The sequence below is a fragment of the Rhinichthys klamathensis genome, unplaced genomic scaffold, assembly GCF_029890125.1.
Source record: "Rhinichthys klamathensis goyatoka isolate OS25496 unplaced genomic scaffold, OSU_Roscu_1.1 h1tg000007l_1, whole genome shotgun sequence".
In the NCBI taxonomy this organism is placed as follows: domain Eukaryota; kingdom Metazoa; phylum Chordata; class Actinopteri; order Cypriniformes; family Leuciscidae; genus Rhinichthys; species Rhinichthys klamathensis.
This window is the reverse complement of record NW_026606560.1, coordinates 2,615,208-2,642,878: the sequence shown is the minus strand read 5'-3', so window position 1 is coordinate 2,642,878 and position 27,671 is coordinate 2,615,208. Positions and strand designations below refer to the sequence as shown.

The 27,671-nt window shown below is 36.5% G+C and overlaps 1 long non-coding RNA gene across 1 annotated transcript in view; it reads left to right on the top strand.

Annotated features, from left to right (window-relative positions):
• Nucleotides 1-17,407: 17,407 nt before the first annotated feature.
• LOC130091767 (uncharacterized) overlaps nt 17,408-27,671 on the top strand; it is a 137,064-nt gene continuing 126,800 nt past the window's right edge. The window contains exon 1 of the long non-coding RNA XR_008807861.1: nt 17,408-17,475. This is a non-coding gene — a long non-coding RNA (uncharacterized LOC130091767). The remainder of the gene's footprint in view (nt 17,476-27,671) is intronic.

Here is a 27,671-nt window from a genome sequence, read left to right as displayed (position 1 = left end):
ACAATAGGTTTTCAGCACTTCGTGCTTGAACACCTAATAATAATAAAAATCAGTACAAATACAATAGGTTTTCAGCACTTCGTGCTTGAACACCTAATTAAAGCTGCAAGCAGCATTTAGCGGTGTTCAAGCAGTTAAGCCCTTTTAGCACATAAGCATTAAAGACATTTAGCAAGCATGTAACCACTGACATAATAGATGGAAAACCGTTTACCATGATTTACCATGATACTAGCATGATTTACCATAGTTTTACCATGATTAACCATGTTCTAGTATGATTTACATGATTTACCCTGTTGTAGCATAATTTACCATCGTTTACCATGATTTACCACGCTCTGGTATGATTTACTATGAACCTAGCATGATTTACCATAGTTTTACCATGATTTACCATGTTCTAGTTTGATTTACCATGAATCTAGCATGATTCACCATAGTTTTACCATGATTTACCATGTTCTAGTATGATTTACCATGAATCTTGCATGATTCACAATGTTCTAGTATGCTTTACATGATTTACCCTGTTGTAGCATAATTTACCATCGTTTACCATGATTTACCACGCTCTGGTATGATTTACCATGAATCTAGCATGATTTACCATAGTTTTACCATGATTTACCATGTTCTAGTATGATTTACCATGAATCTAGCATGATTCACAATGTTCTAGTATGCTTTACATGATTTACCCTGTTGTAGCATAATTTACCATCGTTTACCATGATTTACCACGCTCTGGTATGATTTACCATGAATCTAGCATGATTTACCATAGTTTTACCATGATATTCCATGTTGTAGTATGCTTTACATGATTTACCCTGTTCTAGCATGATTTACGACTGTTTACCATGATTTACTGCGTTCTAGTATGATTTACCATGCATCTAGCATGTGTCAGTACAAATAAAGTGTTACACTCTGACAAAATATGATTGTGTTATAATAGTAATTGTTATAATGGATTTTATAGTAAGCATGGATAATGCAGTTAACATGGAAAAACTGGTTTGCTTTAGTTCAGAATTTTGTTGAAACTCGAGGCTGTTAAAATGAAAGTGAGCCAATAAGTGGTCTTCTACTGCCCTCTGCTGGCCACTCTACTTATTAATAAAGTCTTTTCACAGGTGCTTTCAGATCTAGACACACACACACACGCACAAGTCATTATGAAAATATAATGAAAATATATGAAATGCTTATAGACCATTAAAATATATGTCTTTGCAAGCTATTAATCAGATTATTCAGGATTTATTCAGAAACATGGGACTACACACACACATTCTGTTGTAGATAAAGTGATCTGAACTGTGTCTCATTCAGGATTAACATTTGTCTGTGACACAATGCTTCAATAGATGAATTTTGACAAAATGTGAGTGTAAATGTTAAAATAGTGATTTTATAAACTCTAAATAAGAATTATAGAATATTAGTAGTTAGTAGCATGACAAAATGACTATTTTAAACAGCAGGGGGCAGTAGAATACCACTTATTGGCTTAATATGCCATTATGTCATAACTTTAACCTTTTAAACTGTTATAGATGCATTATTTCTTATCTTATTTAGAGTCACATGTTCTGACTTGTTTTTAAGAAGATCTGAGCATTCATTGAAGAGATATAGGCTTTCTTGGTCAAGGCTACATATTGAAGTGACCCTAATAAAGTTATAACTTTTCTGATAATTATTTATCTAGAGAGTCCAGAGAATTGTACTGCACTGATTTTGAACATTATGATATAAATATTATATGATCATAGATGGAACACACCATTTACAGCCAATACAGGCAATTACCATAGGAAATACATGGTTTTAAAGCTTTTCAACAGTTATAGCGCCACCTATTGTCCGATCTCCATAAAACTTTGCATGCGTGTTCATGATGTTATGGCACATATGCTCACCAATTTTTGTGAAGTTCTGAGTTTTTAATTATGATTTATAGGCTTTTGAGTGTGTTTTGACACGCCCCTTTTTATAAATGATCCTGTTATAATGAACCAAATGGCAAAGTTCAACTTTTTTTCGATAATTATTGATCTAGAGATTCCAGAGAATTGTACTGCACTGATTTTGAACATTATGATATGAAAATTATATGACCATAGATGGAAAAGACCATTTACAGCCAATACAAGCAATTTACCATAGGAAATACATGGTTTTAAACCTTTTCAACAGTTATAGCGCCACCTATTGTCCGATCTCCATAAAACTTTGCATGCTTGTTCATGATGTTATGTCACATATGCTCACCAATTTTTGTGAAGTTCTGAGTTTTTTTGAATGATTTATAGGCTTTTGAGTGTATTTGGACACGCCCCTTTTCTAAATGACCCTATTATAGCCATACGAAAAATGCAAAAGTTAAACTTTTTTTTAATAATTATTGATCTAGAGAGTCCAGAGAATTGTCCTAGACTGGTCTGGTTCCGATCGGGCAAAAAACCAGGGACTAGTTCGCAAAAGTAGGTTTTTAACATATTCGTGAATATTTAATGAACGGTTTGATTGACAGCAATGGTTCTAGAGGCAAAGTTGTTCAGCATGAGGAGATCTATCAAATTATAGGCATTTTGTGGGGATGTGTGCAACACCACGTGATTACAGAGCCATAAAACTCGTTAGCGCCAACTAGTGGCCGATTTCTTTCAAAACTCTTACAGACCTCTTGGGCCATGAGTCGAACATGCCCATCGAGTTTCGTTCCGATTGGCCTCCGTTAACCTCGTCTCACAGGTGCTCAAACTTAATTGGCCGATGGCGGCCATGTTTTTTGAGATACGCCAATGTCCTCATAAACATACATGGGGCCTTGGACCAAGACACTGCATACCAATTTTCAAGTCAATCGGACTAACCACTAGGTGGCCATATGTTTTTTTCATGTTATAGCGCCACCTAGAGCTCAATCAACGCAATTTTTTTACTGTGACCTCAAATTGAGCTCATACATATGTCTAGCAAGTTTGGTAAAAATATCTCATTTTGTTTACGAGTTATAGCCATTTTAGTAAAATAGGCTCCTCCCACAACGTTTATTTTGCACCCCCTAGCGACCGGAAATCGAAATTTCGACTTTTTTTCAATAATTATTGATATTCAGACTCCAGAGAACATTTCTGCACTGGTTTGGTTCAAATCGGGCAAAAAACCAGGGACTAGTTCGCAAAAGTAGTTTTTTGACAAAATTCAAAATGGCGGAAAATCTATATTGGCGGAAATTAAATCGGAGATATACGTTTTTTTCGTCAGGTGACCAGCTTTCCAGTGATATAAGACACTTGAGTCTACGACTTACGGTCTAGGAGTTATGAGCAGTTTCGCGCAATTGGTTGCTATAGCGCCACCTATGGGCCAATCGGGCTCATAATTTGATAACCTCTCCTCGATTTTTGTACTACCATCTGACAAAGTTTCAAGGCTCCAGCTCTTACGGTTTGGGCTGCACGATGCGTTTTACGGCGGAAGAAAAATAATAATAATTAAAGCTGCTAGCAGCATTTAGCGGTGTTCAAGCAGTTAAGGCCTTTAAGGCCGTTAAGCACTTAAAGCATCAAAAGACATTAAGTTTTATTTAGCATACATTTAACCACTGACATAATTGATGGAAAAGACCATTTACAGCCAAAACAGGCAATTTACCATAGGAAATATATGTTTTTAAAGCTTTTTAACAGTTATAGCGCCACCTATGGTCCGATCTCCATGAAACTCTGCATGCTTCTTCACCATGTTATGACACATGTGCTCATCAATTTTTGTGAAGTTCTGAGTTTTTATTTATGATTTATAGGCTTTTGAGTGTATTTTGACACGCCCCCTTTTCTAAACGACCCTGTTACAGTGAACCAAAGGGCAAAGTTCAACTTTTTTTTGATAATTATTGATCTAGAGAGTCCATAGAATTGTCCTAGACTGGTCTGGTTCCGATCAAGGAAAAAACCAGGGACTAGTTCGCAAAAGTAGGTTTTGGACAAAATTGGCCATAACAATTTTTTTTTGCTCAAATCAAGAATCCGAGATATACATCTTGTCCGTCTTGAGCCAAGGAACACAGTGGTGCAAAAAGCTTGATTCCAAGTCAAACGGTCTAGGAGTTATGAGCAATTTAGTACTTTTGGTTGCTGTAGCGCCACCTATGGGCCAATCGGGGTCATACTCTGATAGGTTCTCCCCAAACTGAGGCCCTAGCACCTGGCCAGGTTTCAAGTCTCTAGGCCTTACGGTTTGGGCTGCACGATGCGTTTTAGGTTGTTGTTTTTTTTCAAATAGCAATTACAATAGGTTTTCAGCACTTCGTGCTTGAACACCTAATAATAGGGGACCTTTTTGACAGTTATAGCGCCACCTATGGTCCGATCTCCATGAAACTCTGCATGCTTCTTCACCATGTTATGACACATGTGCTCATCAATTTTTGTGAAGTTCTGAGTTTTTATTTATGATTTATAGGCTTTTGAGTGTATTTTGACACGCCCCCTTTTCTAAACGACCCTGTTACAGTGAACCAAAGGGCAAAGTTCAACTTTTTTTTGATAATTATTGATCTAGAGAGTCCATAGAATTGTCCTAGACTGGTCTGGTTCCGATCAAGGAAAAAACCAGGGACTAGTTCGCAAAAGTAGGTTTTGGACAAAATTGGCCATAACAATTTTTTTTTGCTCAAATCAAGAATCCGAGATATACATCTTGTCCGTCTTGAGCCAAGGAACACAGTGGTGCAAAAAGCTTGATTCCAAGTCAAACGGTCTAGGAGTTATGAGCAATTTAGTACTTTTGGTTGCTGTAGCGCCACCTATGGGCCAATCGGGGTCATACTCTGATAGGTTCTCCCCAAACTGAGGCCCTAGCACCTGGCCAGGTTTCAAGTCTCTAGGCCTTACGGTTTGGGCTGCACGATGCGTTTTACGGCAGAAGAAAAATAATAATAAAAATCCTTACAATTACAATAGGTTTGCAGCACTTTGTGCTTGAACACCTAACAAGCAGTTAAGCCTTTTAGCACATAAGCATTAAAGACATTTAGCAAGCATGTAACCACTGACATAATAGATGGAAAACCGTTTACCATGATTTAACATGATACTAGCATGATTTACCATAGTTTTACCATGATTAACCATGTTCTAGTATGATTTACGATGAATCTAGCATGATTCACAATGTTCTAGTATGCTTTACATGATTTACCCTGTTGTAGAATAATTTACCATCGTTTACCATGATTTACCACGCTCTGGTATGATTTACCATGAATCTAGCATGATTTACCATAGTTTTACCATGATTTACCATGTTCTAGTATGATTTACCATGAATCTAGCATGATTTACCATTGTTTACCATGCATCTAGCATGTGTCAGTACAAATAAAGTGTTACACTCTGACAAAATATGATTGTGTTATAATAGTAATTGTTATATAATGGATTTTATAGTAAGCATTAGGGGTGTGACGAGATCTCGTGCCACGAGATCTCGCGAGACTAAATATGACGAGATTTCTCGTCGAGTGAAAAAGCTGTCTCGCGATATCCCCATTAATATTCCACCGCTACACTCACATTCGCCTAAACTATCGTTTTGTTGTTTTTATAAAAAAATAAAAACCATTATAAACTAATGCAAAAGTCTGCTCTGCTCATCCAGCGCGAGTTGCCGTTGCAATCAGTGCAGCACGAATCACAGTTCACTGATCGCGTGACGATGGCGGAGGATTCGTTGCGCAACAGACTAAACGTCTGGTAAATGTCTTATCATTTAGAATGCGCGCTCAGCACCGCTGCTCCCTATACGCGCGGTCACGAATTTGTAAGTGAAAGTAAAACACAAGCTCCCTGATGTGCATTGCGCACAAATTAGGCTGCATACATAAAATAATCCGTCTCCCAATACCCATCTCTGGACTGTTTATTTGCGGCTCTGGTCTCTGTTGGCACTGCGAATATTGAGAGAGCACTGTAACGTACAAAGGACAACAGACAAGGGAGGCTCCGTTTCTGAACTTATAATCGGAACGCAAGAACAACTGTAGAGACAAACAGCCTCGTTTCTCTCGGCCTTTTCCGAACTCACCGCATTAACCCTATAACTGCCGGTGCAAAATAAAACCGCAATTTCACAACAATTATAAAGAGTCTGTGTGCTAACTTTGATTATGGTTGCACTCGCACTTATTGTTTGCACTTAATAAGACTAAGAGAAAACAGTTATTTATTTTTGTTATTTATACGGTTTTTATTTCTCTGTTAAATGTGTGTTAAAAGGAGTTCAGTTAGGAGGTCACACACAGCCTCAATCAGAAGTTCTGAAAGCTCTTAAATGTACAGTAAGGTCTGAAGAGACTAATGTGAAATTATACAGGAGAAAAGCCAGTCAATAAAAACCTTTTACAGTGCTTGAATATTGTTTTCTTTCAATGCATTTGATAATTCATACTCATAAAGTAGACCTGAAATGACATGCATTAGAAGATTATTAGTTAAAACATTGAAAAATGCACCTGCATACTATTTTTCCAGCCATGAATTTTGTCATTGAGGATTTCTGAAAAATTGTGCAAAAATCTCGTCTCGTCTCGTTCTCGTGAACCCAATCTCGTGTCTAGTCTCGTCTCGTGAGATAAGCGTCTCGTCACACCCCTAGTAAGCATGGATAATGCAGTTAACATGGAAAAACTGGTTTGCTTTAGTTCAGAATTTTGTTGAAACTCAAGGCTGTTAAAATGAAAGTGAGCCAATAAGTGGTCTTCTACTGCCCTCTGCTGGCCACTCTACTTATTAATAAAGTCTTTTTGCATTCATATCTAGACACACACACACACACACACAAGTCATTATGAAAATATATGAAATGCTTATAGACCATTAAAATATATGTCTTTGCAAGCTATTAATCAGATTATTCAGGATTTATTCAGAAACATGGGACTACACACACATTCTGTTGTAGATAAAGTGATCTGAACTGTGTCTCATTCAGGATTAACATTTGTCTGTGACACAATGCTTCAATAGATGAATTTTGACTAAATGTGAGTGTAAATGTTAAAATAGTGATTTTATAAACTCTAAATAGAGTCCAGAGAATTGTACTGCACTGATTTTGAACATATTATATGATCATAGATGGAACACACCATTTACAGCCAATACAGGCAATTTACCATAGGAAATACATGGTTTTAAAGCTTTTCAACAGTTATAGCGCCACCTATTGTCCGATCTCCATAAAACTTTGCATGCATGTTCATGATGTTATGGCACATATGCTCACCAATTTTTGTGAAGCTCTGAGTTTTTATTTATGATTTATAGGCTTTTGAGTGTGTTTTGACACGCCCCTTTTTATAAATGATCCTGTTATAATGAACCAAATGGCAAAGTTAAACTTTTTTTTGATAATTATTGATCTAGAGAGTCCAGAGAATTGTACTGCACTGGTTTTGAACATTATAATTTAAAGATTATATGATAATAGATGGAAAACACCATTTACAGCCAATACAGGCAATTTACCATAAGAAATACATGGTTTTAAAGCTTTTTAACAGTTAAAGCGCCACCTATGGTCCGATCTCCATGAAACTGTGCATGCTTCTTCAGCATGTTATGACACATATACACACCAATTTTTGTGAAGTTCTGACTTTTTATTTATGATTTATAGGCTTTTGAGTGTATTTTGCTAAGCACCTTTTCTTAATGACCCTATTATAGCCATACGAAAAATGCAAAAGTTCAACTTTTTTTCAATAATTATTGATCTAGAGAGTCCAGAGAATTGTCCTAGACTGGTCTGGTTTTGATCGGGCGAAAAACCAGGGACTAGTTCGCAAAAGTAGGTTTTTAACATATTCGTGAATATTTAAAGAACGATTTGATTGACAGCAATGGTTCTAGAGGCATAGTTGTTCAGCATGAGGAGATCTATCAATTGATATGCATTTTGGGGGGATGTGTGCAACACCACGTGATTACAGAGCCATAAAACTCGTTAGCGCCAACTAGTGGCCGATTTCTTTCAAAACTCTTACAGACCTCTTGGGCCATGAGTCGAACATGCCCATTGAGTTTCGTTCCGATCGGCCTCCGTTAACCTCGTCTCACAGGTGCTCAAATTTCATTGGCCGATGGCGGCCATGTTTTTTGAGATACGCCAATATCCTTTTACACATACATGGCACCTTGGACCAAGACACTGCATACCAATTTTCAAGTCAATCGGACTAACGGTCAGGTGGCCACACCCCCTTTTATGTTTTTTTAATGTTATAGCGCCACCTAGTGTTAGATCGACGCGGTTTTTTTACTGTGACCTCAAATTGAACTCATAAATATGTGGACCAAGTTTGGTGAAGATATCTCATTTACTTCTTGAGTTATAGCCATTTTAGTAAAATAGGCTCCTCCCACAACGTTCATTTTGCGCCCCCTAGCAACCGGAAATCGAAATTTCAACTTTTTTTTAATAATTATTGATAGTCAGACTCCAGAGAACATTTCTGCACTGGTTTGGTTCCGATCGGGCGAAAAACCAGGGACTAGTTTGCAAAAGTAGTTTTTTGACAAAATTCAAAATGGCGGAAAATCTATCATGGCGGAAATGAAATCGGAGATATACGTTTTTTTCGTCAGGTGACCAGCTTTCCACTGATATAAGACACTTGAGTCTACAACTTACGGTCTAGGAGTTATGAGCAGTTTCGCGCAATTGGTTGCTGTAGCGCCACCTATGGGCCAATCGGGGTCATACTCTCTCAACCTCTCCTCGATTTCTGTGCTACCTTAATCCCAAATATCAAGTCTCTAGCTCTTACGGTTTGGTCTGCACGATGCGTTTTACGGCAGAATAATAATAATAATAATAATAATTAAAGCTGCTAGCAGCATTTAGCGGTGTTCAAGCAGTTAAGGCCTTTAAGGCCGTTAAGCACAAAAGCATCAAAAGACATTAAGTTTTATGTAGCAAACATGATTTACCATGATATACTACATTTCAGTGTGATTTTTCATGATTTACCATGTTCCAGTATGATTTACCATGAATCTAACATGATTTTCCATAGTTTACCTTGATATACCATGTTATATGATGATTTACCATGATATTGCACATTCTAGAATAATTTACCAGGATTCTAGCATGATTTACCTTTTTTACTATGATTTACCATGTTTCTGGCATTATTTACCATGATTTACCACGTTGATAGCAATTATATGAAGCATAAGAACAATTGAAGTGATAAACTCTGACAAAATATGAATGTGTTATAAGAGTAATTGTTATATAAGTGATTTTATAGTGTCTATATACAAAAAAAGACTATTAATAAGAAGAGTGGCCAGCAGAGGGCAGTAGAAGACCACTTATTGGCTCACTTTCATTTTCAACTACTTTGTTTCTCCAGTATTCTCCACTGAAGCAAACCATTTTTTTCATGTTAACTCCATAATGCATGCTTACACACACACACACACACACACACACACACATTTTTGGGATATGTTATTGTGAAAATCAGTTTTAATGGTATATGAGCATTTCACATATTTCTTTGCAATGTAATAATATAAAACTAATTAAAGAAAATGCTTTAAGCATTTGTTTGTTAGCCAATGCTGAAAGCTGATAAAAAAAGATTAAAAATGTCTAATGCTGCTGCTCCATCTAGTGGACAACAGTGCTATTACAGCCTACTTATACAATAGGCCATGTTTTTCATATAATTTAATCTACACACGCTCATTCTGATGTAGATAGAGACATTTGGAACTTCAGGAGCCAATGTGACTCAATTGTCACTTCAATAGACGATTTTTGACTAAATGTTATTGTAAATGTTAAAATAGTGAATTTATAAAGTCTAAATATTAATTATAGTTGAGTAGTGTGACAAAATGACTTTTTTTAAACAGCAGGGGGCAGTAAAATACCACTTATTGGCTGTTAGCCTTTTTCAAGCTGTTATAGCTGTTCTTGACCTTTTTTTAAGAAGCTATGAGCATTTATTGAAAAGATATTGGCTTTCGCTCAAGGCTACATATTGAAGTGACCCTATTATAGTCATCCAAATGAAGAAGTTATACATTTTTCTATAATTATTGTTCTAGAGAGTACAGAGCAATAGATGAATTTTGACAAAATGTGATTGTAAATGTTAAAATAATGATTTAATAAAGTCTAAATATCAATTATATATAAAAATATTAGAGAGTAGTATGATGAAATGACAGCAGGGGGCAGTAAAATACCACTTTTTGGCTGTTATAGCCATCCAAGCTGTTATAGCTGTTATAGCCATCCGATTTACACTCTATTATAGCCATCCAAATGAAGTAATTATACCTTTTCTGATAATTATTGACCTAGAGAGTCCAGATAATTGTACTGCACTGGTTTTAAACATTAAGATATGAAAATTATACGATCATAGATGGAAAAGACCATTTACAGCCAATACAGGCAATTTACCATAGGAAATGTATGGTTTTAAAGCTTTTCAACAGTTATAGCGCCACCTATTGTCCGATCTCCATGAAACTTTGCATGCTTCTTCACCATGGTATGACACATATGCTCATCAATTTTTGTGAAGTTCTGAGTTTTTATTTATGATTTATAGGCTTTTGAGTGTGTTTTGACACGCCCCTTTTTATAAATGATCCTGTTATAATGAACCAAATGGCAAATTTCAACTTTTTTTCAATAATTATTGATCTAGAGAGTCCAGAGAATTGTCCTAGACTGGTCTGGTTCCAATCGGGCGAAAAACCAGGGACTAGTTCGCAAAAGTAGGTTTTTAACATATTCGTGAATATTTAATGAACGGTTTGATTGACAGCAATGGTTCTAGAGGCAAAGTTGTTCAGCATGAGGAGATCTATCAGATGATATGCATTTTGTGGGGATGTGTGCAACACCACGTGATTACAGAGCCGTAAAACTCGTTAGCGCCAACTAGTGGCCGATTTCTTTCAAAACTCTTACAGACCTCTTGGGCCATGAGTCGAACATGCCCATCGAGTTTCGTTCCGATTGGCCTTCGTTAACCTCGTCTAATAGGTGCTCAAATTCATTTGCCAATGGCGGCCATGTTTTTTGAGTTACGCCAATTTCCTCATACACATACATGGGGCCTTGGACCAAGCCACTGCATACCAATTTTCAAGTCAATCGGACTAACGGTCAGGTGGCCACACCCCTTTTTATGTTTTTTTAATGTTATAGCACCACCTAGTGTTCGATCGTCGCGATTTTTTTACTGTGACCCCAGACTGTCCTTATACACATGTGTGTCAAGTTTGGTCAACCTATCTAATTTACTTCTGGAGTTATAGCCGTTTTAGTAAAATAGGCTCCTCCCACAACCTTCATTTTGCGCCTACTAGCGACCCTGAATCGAAAATTCTACTTTTTTTCAATAATTATTAATATTCAGACTCCAGAGAATATTTCTGCACTGGTTTGGTTCCGATCGGGCAAAAAACCAGGGACTAGTTTGCAAAAGTAGTTTTTTGACAAAATTCAAAATGGCGGAAAATCCATCATGGCGGAAATGAAATCGGAGATATACGTTTTTTTCGTCAGGTGACCAGCTTTCCAATGATATAAGACACTTGAGTCTACGACTTACGGTCTAAGAGTTATGATCCGTTTTGCGCAATTGGTTGCTATAGCGCCACCTATGGGCCAATCGGGCTCATAATTTGATAACCTCTCCTCGATTTTTGTACTACCATCTGACAAAGTTTCAGAGCTCCAGCACTTACGGTTTGGGCTGCACGACGCGTTTTACGGCAGAATAATAATAATAATAATAATAAAAATCAGTACAAATACAATAGGTTTTCAGCACTTCGTGCTTGAACACCTAAAAATCAGTACAAAAACAATAGGTTTTCAGCACTTCGTGCTTGAACACCTAATAATAATTAAAGCTGCAAGCAGCATTTAGCGGTGTTCAAGCAGTTAAGGCCTTTAAGGCCGTTAAGCACAAAAGCATCAAAAGACATTAAGTTGTATTTAGCAAGCATTTAACCATTGACATCATAGATGGAATAGACCATGTTTTAGCATGATTTACCATGATATACCAAATTTAGTGTGATTTTTCATGATCTACCATGTTCCAGTATGATTTACCATGAATCTAGCATGATTTACCACAGTTTACCATGATTTACCATGTTATAGGATGATTTACCATGATATACCACATTCTAGAATGATTTACCAGGATTGTAGCATGATTTACCATGATTCATCACATTGCTAGCATGATTTGCCATGATACACCATGTAATAGTATTTTTTACTATGATTTACCATGTTTCTATCGTGATTTACCATGATTTACCACATTGCTGCATTGATGTGAAGTGCCAATAAAAATGAAGTGATAAACTCTGACAAAAAAGGATTGTGTTATAATAGTTAACATGGAAAAACTGGTTTGCTTTAGTGCTTTGATTTACTGTTGAAAATCAAGTGTCAAAATGAGAGTGAGCCAATAAGTGGTCTTCTACTGCCCTCTGCTGGCCATTCTACTTATTAATAAAGTGTTTTCACAGGTGCTTTTGCACTCATATGTAGACATTTGCTCACACACACACACACACACACACACACACACACACACACACACACACACACACACACACACACACACACACACACACAAAGTCATTATGAAAATATATTTTAATGGTCTATAAGCATTTAATGTCTTTGCAAGCTATTAATCAGATTATTCAGAATTTATTCAGAAACATGGGACTACACACACACACACACACATTCTATTGTAGATTAAACTGTCTCATTCAGGGTTCACATTTGTCAATGTGACAATGAATTTGGACTAAATGTGATTGTAAATGTTAAAATAGTGATTATGTTAATTCTAAAAATGAATTATAGAACAATGATAGTCAGCATTATGACAAAATTACTATTTTAAACAGCAGGGGGCAGTAAAACACCACTTATTGGCTTAATATGCCACTATATTCATTTCATTTTCACCTTTTTAACTGTTATAGAGGCAAATTTTGTCCGATCTGTCTAAAATTGGTCAAGCTTGTTTAGAGTGATATGTCCTGACCTTTTTTTAAGAAGATCTGAGCATTCATTGAAGAGATATAGGTTTTTGGGGACATTTGGTCAAGGCTACATATTGAAGTGACCCTATTATAGCCATCCAAATTAAGAAGTTATACCTTTTCTGATCATTATTGATCTAGAGAGTCCAGAGAATTGTACTGCACTGGTTTTAAACATTATGATATGAAAAGTATACGATCATAGATGGAAAAGACAATTTACAGCCAATACAGGCAATTTACCATAGGAAATATATGGTTTTAAAGCTTTTTAACAGTTATAGCGCCACCTATGGTCCGATCTCCATGAAACTTTGCATGCTTCCTCAACATGGTATGACACATATGCTCATCAATTTTTGTCAAGTTCTGAGTTTTCATTTATGATTTATAGGCTTTTGAGTGTATTTTGACACGCCCGTTTTCTAAATGACCCTGTTACAGTGAACCAAAGGGCAAAGTTCAACTTTTTTTTGATAATTATTGATCTAGAGAGTCCAGAGAATTGTCCTAGACTGGTCTGGTTTTGATCGGGCGAAAAACCAGGGACTAGTTCGCAAAAGTAGGTTTTTAACATATTCGTGAATATTTAATGAACGATTTGATTGACAGCAATGGTTCTAGAGGCAAAGTTGTTCACCATGAGGAGATCTATCAAATGATATACATTTTGGGGGGATGTGTGCAACACCACGTGATTACAGAGCCGTAAAACTCGTTAGCGCCAACTAGTGGCCGATTTCTTTCAAAACTCTTACAGACCTCTTAGGCCATGAGTCGAACATGCCCATCGAGTTTCGTTCCGATTGGCCTCCGTTAACCTCGTCTCATAGGGGCTCAAACTTCATTGGTCGATGGCGGCCATGTTTTTTGAGATACGCCAATGTCCTCATAGACATACATGGGGCCTTGGACCAAGACACTGCATACCAATTTTCAAGTCAATCGGACTAACGGTCAGTCCTTTATATGTTTTTTTCATGTTATAGCGCCACCTAGTGTTCGATCGTCGCGATTGTTTTAGTGTGACCTCAGATTGAAGTCATGCACACGTGTACCAAGTTTGGTGAACCTACCTAATTTACTTCTGGAGTTATAGCCATTTTAGTAAAATAGGCTCCTCCCACAACGTTCATTTTGCGCCCCCTAGCAACCGCAAATCAAAATTTCAACTTTTTTTTGATAATTATTGATATTCAGACTCCAGAGAACATTTCTGCACTGGTTTGGTTCCGATCGGGCGAAAAACCAGGGACTAGTTCGCAAAAGTAGGTTTTTGACAAAATTCAAAATGGCGGAAAAATTTGCATACCGGAAATGAAATCGGAGATATACGTTTTTTAAGTCAAGAGTCCAGCTTTCCAATGATATAAGACACTTGAGTCTACGCCTTACGGTTTAGGAGTTATGAGCAGTTACGCGCAATTGATTGCTGTAGCGCCACCTATGGGCCAATCGGGCTCATACTTTGATAACCTCTCCTCGATTTTTGTACTACCATCTGCCAAAGTTTCAGAGCTCCAGCACTTACGGTTTGGGCTGCACGATGCGTTTTACGGCAGAAGAAAAATAATAATAAAAATCCTTACAATTACAATAGGTTTTCAGCACTTCGTGCTTGAACACCTAATTAAAGCTGCTAGCAGCATTTAGCGGTGTTCAAGCAGTTAAGGCCTTTAAGGCCGTTAAGCACAAAAGCATCAAAAGACATTAAGTTTTATGTAGCAAGCATTTAACCATTGACATCATAGATGGAATAGACCATGTTTTAGCATGATTTACCATGATATACCAAATTTAGTGTGATTTTTCATGATCTACCATGTTCCAGTATGATTTATCATGAATCTAGCATGATTTACCACAGTTTACCATCATTTACCATGTTATAGGATGATTTACCATGATATACCACATTCTAGAATGATTTACCAGGATTGTAGCATGATTTACCATGATTCATCACATTGCTAGCATGATTTGCCATGATCCACCATGTAATAGTATTTTTTACTATGATTTACCATGTTTCTATCGTGATTTACCATGATTTACCACATTGCTGCATTGATGTGAAGGGCCAATAAAAATGAAGTGATAAACTCTGACAAAAAATGATTGTGTTATAATAGTTAACATGGAAAAACTGGTTTGCTTTAGTGCTGTGATTTACTGGTGAAAATCAAGTGTGTCAAAATGAAAGTGAGCCAATAAGTGGTCTTCTACTGCCCTCTGCTGGCCACTGTACTTATTAATAAAGTGTTTTCACAAGTGCTTTTGCATTCATATGTAGACATATGCTTACACACACACACACACACACACACACACACACATGGGATATGTTATTGTGAAAATCTCTTTTAATGGTGTATAAGCATGCATTTCACATATTTCTTTGTGATGTAATAATATAAAACTATATTAAAACTAATAAAAAAATTGCTTTAAGCGTTTGTTTGTTAGCCAATGCTGAAAGCTGATAAAAAAGATTAAAAATGTCGGTAACACTTTACAATAAGGTTCATTTATTAAACATTAGTTAATGTATTAATTAACATGAACTAACCATGAGCAATACATTTGTTCCTGTTTTTGTTCATCTTTGTTAACACTAGAATGGCCACGACGGTCATTTTGACCGTTTTGAATTTTATATCTGCAATAACTTTGTTGAAAAAAAAAAAAATCTCCTGCTGGTACCTGACTTTTCCTAAAAGTGTCTGTATTTTCATTTAAAATGTTTTTAATATAAATTACACATAAGGCAAACAAACAAATGAACATATTTACCTATTTCGGCCATAGACGGTCATATTGACCGCACTGAATTTCGCGGTATTCTTTTGTTACATTTCTCGCGGTTGACCTTTGTCTATTAGGAAATAATCAGAAGATTCAATTGCAAAATGACAGATATGTTTATTGAGAGCTGGTCAGATGCTGGGAGAGTTAAGGTGTGCAAATGTCCGGTATGAAGCCCTTGGCAGCACAGGGAGTGAGTGCTGAACCAGGAGTGTTGAACACGGGATGACACACGGAAAACGTATACAGGCAGGGAACAAACACGCAGGAAAAATCCACAACGATCTGACAAAGGGCCTTTCTCAATCTGTGTTCTTGTCTGTACTTGTGTCCTTGTGTTCTTGTGAAACGTCATCTTTTGTGGCCCAAGTACTGTCCCAATACACAAGTTTGCATTTTGGCAAGAACAGTTAAAAATCCCGGATGTGTTCTTGACACGCCCATTTTACCAAGGATGCATCGGTTGGTAACTTGTGTTGACTTGACGGCAGAAATATCCCAGCATTCAATTCGGCATTCGAGGAAGGAGAGGCAGGTCAATACAGTATTTCGTTTTTCTACAATTACGTACACTATTTCATCACTAAATTCACTTCTGAGAACATTTGATGCGAGAAATCAACTGTGTAGATTTCAAATATTGGCATTTTTACGAAAATGTATGGCTAATCGAAAATGTGCTCAAACGTTTTCGGAAGTGAGAATCTCCATAAGCGCCTGCGGGTGTAACGTCAGCTATCGAGCCAACCGGCCAGTTTGCTCACAGACTCGTTTTTCCCCACAGCCAAGAGACCATTGCAGCCTGGCTGTTATCGTCAATAATTCTCGTTATGTTTGGGTACTGCAGACGGTGTCTGTGCGGGGGTATTATTGCGCAATACCAGCAAGAACACATCGTCTCAAACTGTCAGCAGCGTTCTGTGTGCTCGTTAGCTTGTGAGTTCATTCTTCCAAGAACAACTAGCAAGAGCGTTCTCCCCAAGAACACAAGTCCGTTCTTTGCATTCTTGGTTTTGAGAAACACCCAAAGACTAGGCGAGAACAGTAACACTGAAAAGGGTCGAATCGCTGATCAGTTGCAGCTGGCGCGTTGATCAGAGCGCACGTGCTGATCAGCTGCATTGATCAGCGACCACGCACACACACACACAACAAGACGAGAAAGGAGACAGCGAATTCATAAACCATGACATTGTCTCTCTCACTGTCAAAAGAATATCTAAATAAGATACTTTTAGTTGTTATTATCTTGTTCTGAGTTATGTTGAAGGGATATGGAAATATAGCTCTGTTGTGAATAGGCCCTATGCGATAATTACGGGCTACTGATATTATTATTTATAAATGTATAATTAAACTTTTTAAAATGTACAGTTTGGTGTTGTTTTGTTTTTAAAAGATATCCTAATACAACAAATGCATTAATCTCTCAATTGGGTATTTATCATTAAAGATATAGAGTTTGCAATCTAACGGTCAAAATGACCGCTTGTGGCAGTTCTAGTAGTTATGGAATTCTGGCACTTCTAGTGTTAACGTTAGTTAATACAAATCCAGCTGTTCATTGTTAGTTCAGGCAAAGAACGTATATTGACAAGAAGTGAAAGCCAATAGAACGTTCCATTGCAACACCAGCGCCCAGCAGCAGCCCTACGCGTCCGCCATTTTGGGGTGAAAGCGACTCGGCAGTCATATATTATACATATATTTAGTCCAGTGCAGAGGTCATTTTTAGGTTGAAATAATTAGGTGATTATTTTAATTCACAACAGTTAACGTTATATCCATTAAAAAGAAGTTGCTACTAGGCTTTTCCCCCACATAACTTGAGACAGGGAAGTTCAAGGATTTAATTAATTATATTAATCTCTACATTAAGTTTGACAGGTAAGAAGAATAAAGTGATGTAAGTTCATAAAGTTATAACGTTAGACCGTTTCCCAGGAGGTACACATAACCTTACATACAAAAATAAGTTCAATGAAATAAATGAATTCAGCAAATAAATGTAATTGTACTAAAATGTAAATGTTGGACAATAAATATATAACAGCAATAGAATAGCTTTACAGTAAACTGTTTTTTTGCAGTACTATTTTATATTAATGACCGTTAAAGCAAGCCTATGTAAACAAAAAAACACAGATAACGGACACACCAATGCATCATGTTAAGATCATCATGTTTGTAGCACGATCCAGGGGATTAAAACGTACAAAATATATTTCAGGCCTAGTGGAGTTGGTAACTAATAATAGTAGTAAATGTGTAAAGTTGCATAAAAATGCAAGAAAAACTACCTAAAAAACTGTTATCTGTGCTGTTGCCCAGTAACTCCAGTTGGAATTTTCACCCCAAAATGGCGGCCGCGCCACCTAGTGGCTGTTACCAGAAAAGCATCGGAGTTTCGCCTCTTGTTCTTCTATACTCTTTGGTTCAGGTTAGTTCACAGTGCATTAACTAATGTTAACAAGATTTTAATAAAGTATTTGTAAATGTTGAAATTAACATTAACAAAGATTAACAAATGCTGAAGGAGTATTGTTCATTCTTAGTTAATGTTAACTACATTAGTTAACATTAACTAAGAATGAACAATACTCCTTCAGCATTTGTATAATGCTGCTGCTCCATCTATTGGATAACAGTGGTATTACAGACTATATACAGTTGAAATAAATGAATGGAAATTTGGTTTTCACTTATATCTCGGGAACGAGATAATGAAAAAATTATCTAAAGATTGGGGGCGTTCCCGAGCCCCGCGACGATAGATTTGGATCAAGAACCCCGAGAGAACCTTACCATCAAAATTTGAGCGTGCAGCGACTTTCTGTTTTCGAGTTATGAGTGAATTTGTCCTTGGGGGGCGTGGCCCAACGTTATACTTTCGTTTTCAGCCTTCCTGTGACACAATTGTAAATAGTAATAAATAAAATAAATAAATGCAGTCCATAATACTCCAATAGATGAATTTGGACAAAATGTGATTGTAAATGTTGAAATAATGATTTTAGAAATTCTAAATATGAATTATAAAACAATATTAGGGAGTAGTATGATGAAATGACTGCAAGGGGCAGTAAAATACCACTTTGGTATTTTTTTAATAAAAAAATAGCTTTAAGCATTTGTTTGTTAGCCAATGCTGAAAGCTGATTAAAAAAAAGATTAAAAATGTCGGTAACACTTTACAATAAGGTTAATTTATTAAACATTAATGTATTAATTAACATTAACTAACCATGAGCAATACATTTGTTACTGTTTTTGTTCATCTTTGTTAACGTTAGTTAATACAAATCCAGCTGTTCATTGTTAGTTCATGTTAGTTCACAGTGCATTAACTAATGTTAACAAGATTTAAATAAAGTATTTGTAAATGTTGAAATTAACATTAACAAAGATTAACAAATGCTGAAGGAGTATTGTTCATTCTTAGTTAATGTTAACTACATTAGTTAGCATTAACTAAGAATGAACAATACTCCTTCAGCATTTGTATAATACTGCTGCTCCATCTATTGGACAACAGTGGTATTACAGACTATAAACAGTTGTATAAATAAAAACTTTCGTTTTCAGCCTTCCTGTGACACAATTGTAAAGAGTAATAAATAAAATAAATAAATGCAGTCCATAATACTCCAATAGATGCATTTTTACAAAATGTGATAGTAAATGTTAAAATAATGATTTTAGAAAGTCTAAATATGAACTATAACAATATTAGGGAGTAGTATGATGAAAATGACAGCAGGGGGCAGTAAAATATCACTTATTGGCTGTTAGCCATGCTTGACCTTTTTTTAAGAAGCTATGAGCATTCATTGAAAAGATATTGGCTTTCGGTCAAGGCTACATATTGAAGTGACCCTATTATAGTCATCCAAATGTTATACATTACAAGTTATACATTTTCTGATAATTATTGTTCTAGAGAGTACAGAGCAATAGATGAATTTGGACAAAATGTGATTGTAAATGTTAAAATAATGATTTAATAAAGTCTAAATTTCAATTATATATAACAATTTTAGGGAGTAGTATGATGAAATGACAGCAGGGGGCAGTAAAATACCACTTATTGGCTGTTATAGCCATCCAAAATGTTATAGCCATCCAATTTACACTATTACAGCCATTCAAATGAAGAAATTACACCTTTTCTGATAATTATTGATCTAGAGAGTCCAGATAATTGTACTGCACTGGTTTTAAACATTAAGATATGAAAATTTTACGATCATAGATGGAAAAGACCATTTACAGCCAATACAGGCAATTTACCATAGGAAATATATGGTTTTAAAGCTTTTTAACAGTTATAGCGCCACCTATGGTCCGATCTCCATGAAACTTCGCATGCTTCCTCACCATGGTATGACACATATGCTCATCAATTTTTGTCAAGTTCTGAGTTTTCTTTTATGATTTATAGGCTTTTGAGTGTATTTTGACACGCCCCTTTTCTAAATGACCCTGTTACAGTGAACCAAAGGGCAAAGTTCAACTTTTTTTGATAATTATTGATCTAGAGAGTCCAGAGAATTGTCCTAGACTGGTCTGGTTTTGATCGGGCGAAAAACCAGGGACTAGTTCGCAAAAGTAGGTTTTTAACATATTCGTGAATATTTAATGAACGATTTGATTGACAGCAATGGTTCTAGAGGCAAAGTTGTTCAGCCTGAGGAGATCTATCAAATGATATGCATATTTTGGGGATGTGTGCAACACCACCTGATTACAGAGCCGTAAAACTTGTTAGCGCCAACTAGTGGCCAATTTCTTTCAAAACTCTTACAGACCTCTTGGGCCATGAGGCAAACATGCCCATCGAGTTTCGTTCCGATTGGCCTCCGTTAACCTCGTCTAATAGGTGCTCAAATTCATTGGCCGATGGCGGCCATGTTTTTTGAGTTACGCCAATTTCCTCATACACATACATGGCACCTTGGACCAAGACACTGCATACCAATTTTTAAGTCAATCTGACTAACGGTCAGGTGGTCATAGCCCCATTTAGGTTTTTTGTGTGCTATAGCGCCACCTAGTGTTAGGTCGACGCGATTTTTTTACTGTGACCTCAGATTGAACTCATACACATGTGTTCCAAGTTTGGTGAAGATATCTCATTTACTTCTCGAGTTATAGCCATTTTAGTAAAATAGGCTCCTCCCACAACGATCATTTTACTCCCCCTAGCAACCGTGAATCGAAAATTCAACTTTTTTTCAATGATTATTGATATTCAGACTCCAGAGAACATGTATGCATTTGTCTGGTTTTGATCGGGCGAAAAACCAGGGACTAGTTCGCAAAAGTAGGTTTTTGACAAAATTCAAAATGGCGGAAAAATTTGCATACCGGAAATGAAATCGGAGATATACGTTTTGTTCTTCAGGCCTCCAGCTTTCCAATGATATAAGACACTTGAGTCTACGACATACGGTTTAGGAGTTATGAGCAGTTTCGCGCAATTGATTGCTGTAGCGCCACCTATAGGCCAATCGGGGTCATACTTTCTGAGGCTCTCCTCGATTTTTGTACTACCATCTGACAAAGTTTCAGAGCTCCAGCACTTACGGTTTGTTCTGCACGATGCGTTTTACGGCAGAAGAATAATAATAATAATAATAATAATAATAATTAAAGCTGCTAGCAGCATTTAGCGGTGTTCAAGCAGTTAAGGCCTTTAAGGCCGTTAAGCACAAAAACATCAAAAGACATTAAGTTTTATGTAGCAAGCATTTAAACATTGACATCATAGATGGAATAGACCATGTTTTAGCATGATTTACCATGATATACCAAATTTAGTGTGATTTTTCATGATCTACCATGTTCCAGTATGATTTACCATGAATCTAGCATGATTTACCACAGTTTACCATGATTTCCCATGTTATAGGATGATTTACCATGATATACCACATTCTAGAATGATTTACCAGGATTGTAGCATGATTTACCATGATTCATCACATTGCTAGCATGATTTGCCATGATCCACCATGTAATAGTATTTTTTACTATGATTTACCATGTTTCTATCGTGATTTACCATGATTTACCACATTGCTGCATTGATGTGAAGGGCCAATAAAAATGAAGTGATAAACTCTGACAAAAAAATGATTGTGTTATAATAGTTAACATGGAAAAACTGGTTTGCTTTAGTGCTTTGATTTACTGTGGAAAATCAAGTGTGTCAAAATGAGAGTGAGACAATAAGTGGTCTTCTACTGCCCTCTGCTGGCCATTCTACTTATTAATAAAGTGTTTTCACAGGTGCTTTTACACTCATATGTAGACATTTGATCACACACACACACACACACATACACACAAAGTCATTATATAAATATATTTTAATGGTCTATAAGCATTTAATGTCTTTGCAAGCTATTAATCAGATTATTCAGCATTTATTCAGAAACCTAGGACTACACACACACATTCTGTTGTAGATACAGATATTTGAACTATGTGATGGAAAAAAGAAATGTTTACTGCAATTGTCCTTCAGGATTCATATTTCTCAATGTACTACAATAGTCAGTTTACCATGGTTTGTCTTAGTTTACCTTGATGTTACCTTGTTGTGACCGAATGTTACACAATAATTTATCATGATATACCACATTCTAGAATGATTCAGCAGGATTGTAGCATGATTTACTATGATTTACCACGTTGTTAGCAATTATGTGAAGCTTCAGAACAGTAAAGTGAATTGAAAGACAAAATATGATTGTGTTATTATAGTAATTGTCACATAAGGTTATTTTTTAGTGTCTGAATATATGAATGCAAAAGCACATGTGAAAAGACTATTAATAAGTATAATGTCCAGCAGAGGCTAGTAGAAGACCACTTATTGCTATAGTACCACTTTTATTTTGAACTACTTGGTTTAATCAGTATCAGGGTTTCCGCGGGGTCATAAAAAGTCATAAAACGTCTTAAATTTAATAATAAGAATTTTAGGCAATAAAAAGTCATAAAAACGTCCGGCTTTTCCATACAAGGTCATAAATTACATTTAGCCACATCTTAAATTGATATGCTCATTCATTCATTATCGCGATATAATGTTTTCTCTATAAAACGATATTAAGAGTTCGATAAATGTTAGATCATGTTTATGCGCCAAAAGCGGAACGAAACTCATTTGAACCGCGCGCGCCTCACGGAGCGTTTATCCGCTCGGCTCAAAGTCCAAACGGCAGCGTAGCGCGATCAAGCTCACTAGAGCAGACGCGTTCTTTTACTGTCTATGGTTAACTTTGATCAGTCTCGATCACGAGATCCAGTGAGAAGCACTTGAATTCAGCGAAGAACACAAATGTCTCAGTGATTTAAACCAGTTTAAAGGCAGATGAAACAGCGCTGACGAACAGGAGAAACACTGTGCGCAACTATACAGTCAGAAAGCTTTTCCATCTACACATTTACATCCTTTACCATGGTTTTACTGTAACGTTAGCCTAGTAATATTAACTGCACCATGAAATGTGGGATACATATTGAATTGTATTATATTATTAATGTAGACAATGTATTAAAGGACTAATGGAATATAATTACAGTATTTATGTATTTAGGATAATAGCCTACTGTTTTTCATACATTTCAGAAAGATACGTGCCATCAAAGTCAGGCAACACAAACCTGTTTCAAGACTTGAAACAATATCCCCCATTAGCACATGCAGAAACTAAGAAATTAATTTTGAATTAAAGATATTATTTTTGTTAAGGAAAAAATACAAATGTTTGAATGTTCTACCTCAGATTTGTGAAATGTTCACCTGTTTGGCAAGTGTTTGTCATGATATGTTTTGACAATAAAGAGTAGTTTAAAACCACAATTAACGCTCTGGTTTCTACAACTTTCAGTTAGGAACAAAAATCTGCCTTCAAAGTTCAAAGAAATAAAGAATTGACATTTATCGTCATAATTATCGATATTGACTGATATTATCGTGATAAGTGTTGTGTTGTTCCTGTGTTATTGATACTTAGGAAAAGGGAGCCTTCAGTTTGTTACTCTTAAGAAAATGGAACCTTTAAATAATTAAACTTATTACTTTTAATGAAAGTCAATAAAAAAAGACTTTTGAAAGGAAGTTATTTTTCGTAATTCGAATAGGTCATAAATTTAAATAATATTGGTCATAAAAAGGTCTTAAAAGGTCTTAAATTTGACTGACTAAACCCTGCAGAAACCCTGAGTATTGTGCACTAAAGCAAACCAGTCTTTCAATGTGAATACCATTATGCATGCTTACACACACACACAAACACACACACACACACACACAATTGTGGGTTATGATATTGTGAAAATCTCTTTTTGTGGTCCTTAAGCATTTCAGATATTTATTTGTGATGTAAAAATATTAAACTTTCTAATAAATCATTATTTAATATTATATTATAAGCATTTGTTTGTTAGCCATTGCTGAAAACTGGTTAAAAAAGATAAAAAATATCTAATGCTGTTGCTCCCTCTAGTGGACAACAGCGGTTTTACAGCCTACATAAACGGTTGAAATGAATGACAGGAAATTCGTTTTTTTTTTACTTATATCTCGGGAACGAGAAAGTGAAAAAATCTGAAACTCAGAACTTAGATAGGGTTAGAGGAGCCCTCTTGAATAAGACCATCCCCGTGTTGCTGAGTGATTGCTGTCGGGAGTAATGTCCGTTTAAATGCATATCTTTGTGGGCTTATATCTCGGGAATGCCCAGGCCAAATTGCACCAATCTCGAATCGAAGCTAGATGAGGACGAGCCCTTTCCAACAAGCTCTTCCACAAGGATCTAGATGGTGTGGATCAAGAGTTACAGCCGTTTCAAGTTGGGGTTCTCACAGATTAGCGATCCGCGGGGGGGCGCTCCCGAGCCCCGCGACGAAAGATTTGGATCAAGATCCCCGAGAGGACCTTACCATCAAAATTTGAGCGGGCAGAGACTTTCCGTTTTCGAGTTATGAGTGAATTCGTGCTTGGGGGGGCGTGGCCCAATGTTTTACTTTCGTTTTGAGGCTTCCTGTGACAATTAATTATAGAGGCAAATTTTGTCTGATTTGTCTGAAATTTTTCAATGCCGTACAGAGTGATATTACACATGTTCTTGACCTTTTTTAAAGAAGATCTGAGCATTCATTTAAGAGATCAGCATTTACAGCCAATACAGGCAATTTGCCATAGGAAATGTATGGTTTTAAAGCTTTTTGACAGTTATAGCGCCAACTATGGTCCGATCTCCATGAAACTTTGCATGCTTCTTCACCATGTTATGACACATATGCTCACCAATTTTTGTTTAGTTCTGAGTTTTTATTTATGATTTATAGGCTTTTGTGTGTATTTGACACGCCCCTTTTCTAAATGACCCTGTTATAGCCATACGAAAAATGCAAAAGTTCAACTTTTTTTCAATGATTATTGATCTAGAGAGTCCAGAGAATTGTCCTAGACTGGTCTGGTTCCAATCGGGCAAAAATCCAGGGACTAGTTCGCAAAAGTAGGTTTTTAACATATTCGTGAATATTTAATGAACGATTTGATTGACAGCAATGGTTCTAGAGGGAAAGTTGTTCATCCTGAGGAGATCTATCAAATGATATGCATATTTTCGGGATGTGTGCAACACCACGTGATTACAGAGCCGTAAAACTCGTTAGCGCCAACTAGTGGCCAATTTCTTTCAAAACTCTTACAGACCTCTTGGGCCATGAGTCAAACATGTCCGTCGAGTTTCGTTCCGATTGGCCTCCGTTAACCTCGTGTAATAGGTGCTCAAATTCATTGGCCAATGGCGGCCATGTTTTTTTAGTTACGCCAATTTCCTCATACACATACATGGCACCTTGGACCAAGACACTGCACACCAATTTTTAAGTCAATCGGACTAACGGTCAGGTGGTCATAGCCCGATTTAGGTTTTTTGTGTGTTATAGCGCCACCTAGTGTTAGGTCGACGCGATTTTTTTACTGTGACCTCAGATTGAACTCATACACATGTGTTCCAAGATTGGTGAAGATATCTCATTTACTTCTCGAGTTATAGCCATATTAGTAAAATAGGCTCCTCCCACAACGATCATTTTACTCCCCCTAGCGACCGTGAATCGAAAATTCAACTTTTTTTCAATGATTATTGATATTCAGACTCCAGAGAACACGTATGCATTTGTCTGGTTTTGATCGGGCGAAAAACCAGGGACTAGTTCGCAAAAGTAGGTTTTTGACAAAATTCAAAATGGCGGAAAAATTTGCATACCGGAAATGAAATCGGAGATATACGTTTTGTTCTTCAGGCCTCCAGCTTTCCAATGATATAAGACACTTGAGTCTACGACATACGGTTTAGGAGTTATGAGCAGTTTCGCGCAATTGATTGCTGTAGCGCCACCTATAGGCCAATCGGGGTCATACTTTCTGAGGCTCTCCTCGATTTTTGTACTACCATCTGACAAAGTTTCAGAGCTCCAGCACTTACGGTTTGTTCTGCACGATGCGTTTTACGGCAGAAGAATAATAATAATAATAATAATAATAATAATAAAAATCAGTACAAATACAATAGGTTTTCAGCACTTCGTGCTTGAACACCTAATAAAAATCAGTACAAATACAATAGGTTTTCAGCACTTCGTGCTTGAACACCTAATAAAAATCCTTACAAATACAATAGGTTTTCAGCACTTCGTGCTTGAACACCTAATAATAATAATAAAAATCAGTACAAATACAATAGGTTTTCAGCACTTCGTGCTTGAACACCTAATAAAAATAAACAAAGTAAAATAAAAGTCAAGGAAAAGCTAACCTAAAACAATGCGTTTTTAAAAGAGATTTGAAAATACTTAAAGACTGTGCATCTCTGATGTATTGTGTAGTTCTCCGGCTTACTCACGTTATTATTACTCTCTTACTGAAATACTTCTAAGCAGCTGTGGGCCACTATTACCTAAAACTGTGTCTATTAATGCAGATTGTCTGTCATTCTTACTATTTTGAGTAAAGATAAAGGATGGAGCAAGATTCATTCTTACAAACGTTTATGTTACATTAGTCATTCACGTTAGTCCTCGGCTAATGTAAGTTATGCGCTGTAATTCATACAGTACCCGCATGTGCACCACAATAAATTTGAAATATACTCATCTGTTTGTTGACGGACATTTTCTTGTTAATGCTGATGCTGATGGTGAAGAATTACAGTTGCAACATCTCATAATATACCTCAAAATGAGTAGTGTATCACTGAGAAACTTCCTGCTCAAGTCGTCCTTGCTATGGAGGTTCGGGTTGAATAACTAGTTCTTCTAATGTTTCATTTTCGGACTCGCGATTCTCTGCTCGGATTGATATGGTAAAATCGGCGTCATCATTACTGTCTTTAGTTTACAGTGTTTACAATCGCTGAGCTGTAGGAAGCCTCAGGACTGAGCTGAAGTTATTATGGTAATGGACGTTTTTGTTTCCGACAGGCGCTGTACGCGGTAAACCAATCATAACAGACCGTGCCATCTGGCCAATCAGAGCAGAGTATCTCGTGGAAAGGAGGATTAGAGAGAGTGATTCATCCATCAAGTCATTTGAGATTCATTGAAAAATTTTGCGATATGCAATATATATTATGAGAAAATGAAATTAAGAGACGTTAAAATATCATAATGGGGCACTTTAACTCTTCAGCGGCAAGCTCTCCATGCTTC